Source organism: Haemorhous mexicanus, chromosome 3, assembly GCF_027477595.1.
Source record: "Haemorhous mexicanus isolate bHaeMex1 chromosome 3, bHaeMex1.pri, whole genome shotgun sequence".
NCBI classification, from domain to species: Eukaryota; Metazoa; Chordata; class Aves; order Passeriformes; family Fringillidae; genus Haemorhous; species Haemorhous mexicanus.
In genome coordinates, this window is record NC_082343.1 from 63,972,148 (window position 1) to 63,980,966 (window position 8,819).

An 8,819-nucleotide genomic window follows, 5' to 3' on the forward strand; every position below is an offset into this window, starting at 1 on the left:
TAGCATAATTATATATATATATATATATATATATATGTATGTATGTATGTATGTATGTATAAATTTCATTTCTTAGAAGAAGAAAAATTTTACTGAGACAAGCAATATCAGAGATGGGGGTTGAGAGGGAAGAGCTTTTATTGAGAGGGCTCTCTGAGAGGCAGGTACTTTACTGTCTCCTCCAGGGAGTCACAGTAAAGGAAGATTTCAGAGAGTGAAAAGGATTCTGCGTCCTGAAAACAGAAGCCAACTTGATAAATTAATACCTTCAGAATTCTACAGGATCTGGCATTTGGGAAAAATTACAAAAATTGGATTGGGGAGGGGCACATGGCCCTGCAAGATGGTTTGAGTTAACAGTCCAGCATGGCAAAATAAAAATTCAATTATTGGATAATCCTAGGAAAAACAGAGACCAGAATGTGACAATTATTTTGTTGATATACCCATGCAAGTCTGCATTTTCCTTGCTTTCACTTTTAAGACTTTAAGTAACACACCTGCAGGGTCATGCAAGTACCATGAGGTCCTGATCTTGCTCATTACTTTGAGTTTGCCTGGAGGTGCCTATTTTGAATTTGTCACAGGCACACAAATGTTTAAGGAAGACACACTCTTTTCAAGCCTGTGTGCTTCTCCAACTAGATTTTATACTCTTACCTGATCATTCTTCCTCCTCTTCCAGTGGCCTTTGTAAATTGACTGGGATCCAGAAACAGGACATTGTATATGTTGCTCAATTTTGTTGTTTTGTTTTGGTTTCTTTTAATTCTTGTCACTGATGTTTTTTCACTCAGCACAGGCTGAAGCAAAACAAGCATGGATAGAACATGTTATTATCTCTGTAACACATTTCAGCTTTTCAGCAGAAACAATTTCAACAGATAGTTCCAAATTTACAGAAAATAGCTGAACCAACACCTCCCACCTTCATCTGTAGTCAGCTGGCACCTCTGAAATCAAGCTCCTTGCTGGTTGAGATTCAAAATCTGCTGAGAGTTTTAAGCAGTGACTTAATTCCAAAGTGAAACAACTGCAACTGATCTGTTGTTCCTTCTCTCAGGTGGGGAAGAGGTGTAAAAGCCTGCTCCCTTCCAATTCTTTAAAGGTGTCTCCAAGTCTTTAAAGGTCAGTGGACTTTAAAACAACATGAAACAAAGCAGAAAGAACTTGGGTAAGTGATATATTTAAGTGTGTTTAATTTAAAAAATATTCACCCAACAATGTATGCTGACAGGCTGGTTAACTCCACAGTAGATTCACAGTCTAAAGGGAAAGGAAACAGGAATATCTGGATGCACGTACTCCAGCATGTATGTGCAACTGACTTTCTGTCATGGCAGTTCCTGAAATGTGCTACTGTGAAGTGATTTTTAAAGGAAACTTTAAAATTAACTAGTCAAAGGGGCATGGCAAAAATAACTTTCCCACACCCACCTTCCAATTACAGTACTGTTGCTGGTGTCCACATGGAAGCTGGGACATGTCCTCCTGTCTCTTTGCCATGGGCTGGGTTAGAACACATGGTCTGGGGACAGAAAATAACATTTTATGTATTCAAATTTATTTTAGTATTCAGAAGTACAATGTTCTGGGAAAACCATAACTGCCCAAAACAGGGTGATGCACCCCAAGTTACAAGCATCTTTTGAGCTGATTGCTCCTTTTGCTCCTGCCCAAGCCAGGAGAGAGGACAGCCCCACAGAATAATAGCTCATGATAAGTGCCTATCACAGGGCAGGCTTGGATGGGCAAGGGACTCTGGTTACCTGCTAGTTTTAGGAAGCATCCTCAGCTCTGTGTTAAAACCAAAATCAGCAAATTTTCTTTAGCATTATTTTTTTGAAGCTTGGGGCTGGCTTGTTTTGGGCTTTGTTATTGTTTTTTGCTTTGCTTTGGTTTGGCTTGGTTTGGTGTTTTGGGTTTTTTGGGGTTTTTTTTGTTTTTGTTTTTGGTTTTTTTTTTTTTTTTTTTGCTGTGACTCTGCTTACTTTGATTTCATGTTATTTTCTCTTCTAAGAAGAGTTTAAGTTTTTGGATTGGATGGTTTTTTCCACTTTTTAAAGTATTTTCTTTCATATGATATATTAAATCTTCCCTGACAAGCTCATTTTCAGACATATTGCATAGGTGGATTTTGTAGGTGAGCAGAGAGCAGAATTCAGAAAAAGAAATTAAAAAAATACATTGTTTTTAAAATTTACTTTAGTTGGATGGCTGGGAAGATTTCATCCTCTAGCCCTGGCAAGCCTGGAACAATTTGCTGACATAATTCTACAAGAACACTTACAGATACTTTGCTTGGAGAGATGTGGAGGGAGATGCAGACTTTAATTTTTCAAACTGTATCTATCTATTCATGCTGGATGTGTGTTAAATCTCACATCATATTTAGCACCAAAAGGTCCAGGATACTGTAGTGCTTCACAGGCTTTCATCAGCCCCTGGCTCAGGGGTCTCTGGCCATGTGGAGGAGGGAAGAAAGGAGGACACGAGAAGGGTCCAACTGCTGTTCCCTATGCTTCATCCAGGAGAACATGTGTGAGGAACACATTGAAGGAGATGCCCAGGGGTCAGAAATGCTCTTGGATGTCAAATAAATGTACATGCAACAAACTGAAATCAAGATGAAAGGCTGGCAGAAGGACTTATACTCCAAAACAAGAGCCCCAGGATGTTTCCTTGCAGACCATTTGAAATCTTAGATAATTTACATGAAGTTTGTGGAGAAGGGCAAGGCAAAAGGGCCTTGGCTGCATCACAACATATGTCTCATACTGGAAAGCAAAGCTGCCTACAAGAAGAAATGGATGCAGTGTGTACTACCTAGTAAGTTATCATTTTGCAGGAGAAGTAATGAGATTTATTTGACTTGGTGGACCTTGACATGGAGAACCTTCTGGACTGGGTACTTTAGTAGGATAGGCCTAAAATACACACACACACACAAAAGTTAAAGTGCTAAAAAAAAGTTAAAATTAAGTGCTGCCTATGGGTTCTCCAAAAAAAAAAAGGCTTTTTTATAGGTTGTTTTGGAGAAGAACCCTGTGCTCTTTCCTACTCCCCAGGAGGAGACAGGGAAGAGAGGTTTATTGACCAATTTGATAAGGGAACATTTGTATTCCAGCAGTTTTCCCAAATGAGTCTCTTAAGAAGGCTTAGCTTCTCACAGTATGTGTGACATGCTCATCACAGGCTACCACAAGAATGATGACTCTGTAGGACTGGAAAAGATATTGGCCAGCAACCATCCCTTGGGTGAGGTAGAGGATGGAACCTGCCCCACCACTGAGGCCATTAGAGAGGTTTTGGTGACAACCCTATTTATGTTAATAATACCAGGAAGGGCAGAAAAAGCAGCATTCTGCTCTTGGAGAGGGAGAAACAGGACTGGAAGAGAAAAAGGGGATGCTTCTGTTTGTTATGAAGTAAATGTACATTGCTTGTGGTGCTCTCAGATTTTTTTTATGACCAAATGTACTAGATTCTGCATTAATTTAAAAACTAATCTCTGTTTAATTATACTGAGACCCTCCCCAGAAATAAAAAAAACCTCTATGACTGATAAGTAAACAAAAAAACATATGACACAAACATGAAATAAAGAGCTTTTATCTGTGCTTGTGATGAAATGAAAACAAACTTCATCTCAGCTAGACCAAATACATCCTTCAGTCCACCATCCCTAGGGATAAAGAGTCGTGAGGACAGACTGAGAACTTCCTGGGCACTCTCTTCTCCCACAGGCTGAAACTCTGGCAGGTGCCAACCCAAAAGTCTGGCTGCCTCTTCAAATAAAAGGAACCTTTAAACTCTTTATGTCAGATCTTAGTTTTCCTACAGCCTTCTTAGACTTTTCCAAATTCCTTCATCTATGTTCAATTTGCCTGTGTACTTAATTAAAAAAACCCAAAACAGCACAATAACAAAACAAACCAAAAAGAAAACCCAAAAGGGCCTCCAAGAAAGAAGCCCACCAATCACTGATACCTTTATACTGCTTCTCCTTAAGAAAGCTAGGGACACCTGGAACAAGAGCTTAGTTGCAGAACACTGAGGCAGCAAATACATCTGAGTTTTCGTATGGTAAATTATAATGACAGCCAAAATTTCTTGCAGTAGGGTAATATCAATGCCTTGGAAAAGGTAGGAAAATTATAACCAATTTCAATGATATGTTGGCAAGTGTTAACTGCATTTTATCTGAAGTCTTTATTCTTTAAGGAGACAGATTTTTCTTGCAGAAACAATTTGCTTTTAGATTCAACTTCATACACAGAATGGAAGTAATTACACTTAAGTTTGTTCTTCAGCTTTATAAAGCTGTTTCTAAAACTGGGCAAATAAAATTGTGTGCTTGACAGACTATCTTTCTGTGGACCTTCTAGAAAGGCTTCCACAAATGATGAAAAAAAGGTAAAAAAAGTAAAATAAAAAGAAAAGGAAAAAAAGAAAAGGAAAAAAAGGAAGGAAGGAAGGAAGGAAGGAAGGAAGGAAGGAAGGAAGGAAGGAAGGAAGGAAGGAAGGAAGGAAGGACAAGAGCAAGCTTGGCTTTGTCTGCATTTTAAAATGACAGCTTCAATAAAAATGAGCAAATACATTCAATGCCACCAATTCATCATTAATTTGAAAGTTAGACAAATCTGTAAGATAAATATTAAGGATGAAAAACATTGAAGGTAACCATTATTAAAGGAAATGTTTTGTTGATTTCTTTTATCGGCTGTATAGGCCAAATTGTGGTTTTAATGCTTCCATAAAGAGGAGTTATTAGTGCTCTTTCTTCTGGTAGTATAGACATTGGGGAGGTAAGGAGTGTGAGATGCCAGTTTTCATTATAGTTCTATTAGAGCTCTTTGCTGTCAGGAACAGTCAAACTGTTTTGCTTCCCTTCTGTGGAAAATTGACAGCTTATAGGTGAAACTTCAGAAATAATTAGTGAAAGTAGCTATGTAAATTCCATTGGGGGAATCAATCCTTCACAAATATATTTAAATTAATACAGTGTCCTTTTCTTTGAACAGTGACAAGGTGCAAAAAGATTATTTTGGATTCCTTTAACAGCATCTAGAAACCTACACTGACTCTTTAAAAATAAATTACAGCCCACCCCACTCAAGAAATCACAAAGGGAGAAAGTTATATTTGAAATTAATTCAAAAATTTCTTCAGCATGCTTCCAGCTGTCAAAAATGCATCGAAGATATGCCAAATATATTTCAAAACACTTTCTATAATGTGAAGATATCTCAAGTAATTTTTACTGCCAAAATCTTTACTCCATCTTTTTCCTAAAGCTGTAGGATGTCTTTTTATTTAGGTCCTTCCCATCATTCTTCTTTCCCCACCAAAAAAAAACAAAACAAAAAAAAAAAAAAAAAAAAAAAAAAAAAAAAACTAAAGCAAACCAACAATACATAGAAACCAGACAGATAGTAAAATTTCCACAGTTTGGGTGTTGAGTTGGGAGTTTGTGTTTTACTTTTTTCTTTTTCTTTTTTTTTTTTTTTACAGAGAGTAAAATGTTTTATCTTTTAGAAAGAGTAAAAATTCTTACTGTAGTGAGTGGATTTAGGCTGGGCTTTAGGGATCAGTCCTCAAGACCATAGCTTTGCCATAGACTTTCCATGTAGCCCTGGTTGTGTTGAAAGTTCTCTGCTCTGAGTCTACTCAAGCAAAATAGTACACCCAAACTGAGTATGGAAGATAGAACCCAAATATATTTAATACCTGCTTAGCCATTGGAACACTGAGCCTGCCTGAATAGATTTTATAGTGTAGTGTCATGCACAGATCAATAAATATTCCCATTGGAAGAGTGAGTTCATGTTTTGTGCTGTCAAATAAGAAGTGGTAACCTTGGCTGAGGATCACCTGGATGGCTCATTTTGGCATGTGCTTCTTTGTATTGGGACTCCTACTGTATTAAACATTTGCATTCTGCTTTATCTTCAAAATGCTTTAGAAACATTTCAGTATCAATCATCTTCATACATTTATAAAGAGAGGTAGCATTAATACCTGTCAAGAGGTGGGAGAATTTTTTGCTTGAGACTCTATAGTCCCAAGGCTATTCTTAGCTTTGAGTCTATACTAGCACAGAGCTTAGAAATCTCAAATAGTGCCTTTTTTCTCTGTGGTTGAACAAAGCGTTGGTAGAACTGTCTGCCTTGGCAGCACTGGAACCTTTCAGGGGGTTGAGTGTTCAATACATACATGGTGCTAACACTTCAAATGCATTCATTAAGACCGTGATTCTTATCACACTTACCAACAGCTGGGGGGAGATTTAAGGAGATACATTTTCTATAATTTGCTGGTGTATACAGAGCTATTACTCTTTGTTGAAGAAACTTTGGAGAACTTCATGTCAATTTTCTTCGCAGGACTGTAACTTGAAACGCCGTTATAAGCAAGATGCTTCTATGTGAAGCCACAACCAGCTGAAAGCCATAACTCCTTCTTATTAAGAATCTACTCCAACTTCTATTAAAATCAATGAAAAGCTCTTTCTGACTCTGGCAGGTACAGAATTGCTCAATAAAATGTTGAAAATACCCACCGGTTATTGTTGTTCAGTCCATAAAAACTCAGCCAAACTTACTATTTTTCACAATATAATGTGTGTACATGTGCTTCAATTCTTTTGAAACCACTGGGGATCCTGGTTCTTCAATAGACTATTCACTGGAGTCAAACATTGGCAAAAAACCTGGTGGGCTCATGAGCTTTTACTAACAACCTTTTCTTCATACCTGCTAAGCCGTTTAAATTTCATACGAAGAGCATGTCTAAGATCTCTCTGTTAAACTGTAAGGAAATGTCAAAGAACCCAAAATGTAGCTCCTGAAAATGTAAAGGAAAGCTCAAAATAAAATCACAGGGCCCTAAAATGTTCTGAGATTTTAGAGCCAGGAGCCACCACAATTCACAAGGGTGACCACCTGCTTTGTGAAGGTGTTAAGATTTTTATCACAATAAGTTTATACCAAGTGCAGAAACTTGGAGCAGAGCAAGATTGTATTTTTAGAAAGGCAGATTTTATCTCTATCTATGGACTTCAACTGATGGTAAAGCAGTATAAAATTCTGTGGGTAATGATCCTTGCTTTTTAACATGGCTTTTAATTTTAATTTCCAGCAAGATCTGCCTTTGCAGATTTGAAAAGTCCTCTAAACAAATTGACTCATCTTAGGGGGAGTGTAAGCAGCAGCTGTCAATGGAAGAAAGAATGTTAAAAAAAAAAAAGAAAAAAAAACCAAAACAGCTTTCTGGGGTCAGTGAAATATTCTGAGCAATGAGAGCTTTATATTTTCAGGTAAAGTTAGAAGCAATTGTTGCAGGTGCTGGGGAGGATAAGTAACCTAAATGTTAGGCTAAAAAAGTTAGGTTTCTTTGGCTAGAATTATTTCAGTGCTTATGAGCTGATCACCTTTGGCTTTATTGGGCAATAAATCCTATCCACCTATACATACTGAGGGGTCAGAAAAAGCTTTTACACAAAGACCCACCTATCATGTTGTAACTTGTGTTCCAACAGTTCATGTTTCAGCCAATTCAGCCTCTCTATCTCTGTGAATAACCCATATGTGCCGTTGTAGGGATTAGATTTTTTCTCACATTGGGGACAGTTTGTTCAAGCTGGGACCATCATCTTACATCACAAGGGCCATTGGAAGGGCACAGCTGCCAGTTCAGTGTTGCGCTTCTTGGGTGGGTCTTATGAAACCTGATTGATCATACCAGAACCAGTGTGGGTTAGCAGAGGAAGACCGCAGCTCCTGAAAGTCTCTGCAGCTTCTTTTAATGCTCAGTTCACCTCTGGAACAGTTAAATATAATACTGTTCAACTAACTTCTGTATTGGGACAGTAGATTCCTAAAAATGAAGGATAATAATGCAGCTAACTACCCATAGGAATAGATGACCTGTCTCCCTTTATTTGTCAGAATTGTTCTAGATGGTACCATAGAGTCCTTTATTTACTCAAGGCTTAAACATTCCAGGAGTCCACTGTTCCCTTGGAAGATTATTTCTCAGCTCAATGCACCTGTGTCAGGGAGGATTCCTTACAGCTTAGTCTGACTCTATTTTTAATGACAGGAGGAGTGTTCCCTTTTCTCCTGGTTTGGCCAGGACAGGGTTCATTTTTTTAAAGCAGCCAGAAGGGCCATGGCTAGGACACTGGGTTATTCTGTAACACCTCACATCATTTCCAGGGGAGGGGAAAAGGGACCACTGCTTCCAAGGAGAAGGGCTTCCTTCTGTTCAAAAAAATCATGGCATCTGGTATTGTTTATTGTCTCAGGCTCTGTGGTGAGCATTTTTACTTGTGAATCACTCTCTCTTTTGTGTGCTTTCATTATTAATTTTGTTGTTGCTACTGTTCATTTTCTTATCTCATTGCTGTTTCCAGCATATTGTTCTTATCTCAGCCTGTGAACTTTGCCTTTTTTGACTCCAACTGGAGAACAGGGAGGGGAAGCATCACACCTTTTTTTTACTGGGAGTACTAAATTGGAGAATTCCTAAACCATGACAACTTTATACTGAAAAAAAATATGCAAGTGTATTGAATTTCTTGCAGTATTTTGAATTTGATTCAAAAGAGAGTGCAACCATTCCATATGAACCTCACTCACACCTGTCTCCCACGTCCTGACTGTTCTGAGTTTCCCTAAAGCATTTTCCTCTTTGAAATTACTGTTCTGCCAGCTATATAAAATACATTTCCCTTATGTTTATAAGTTCAATAAATGGTGCATATATTCCTGTAGACATAATGCTTAGTTTCATATTTATGGGATTGTTTTAAAGTT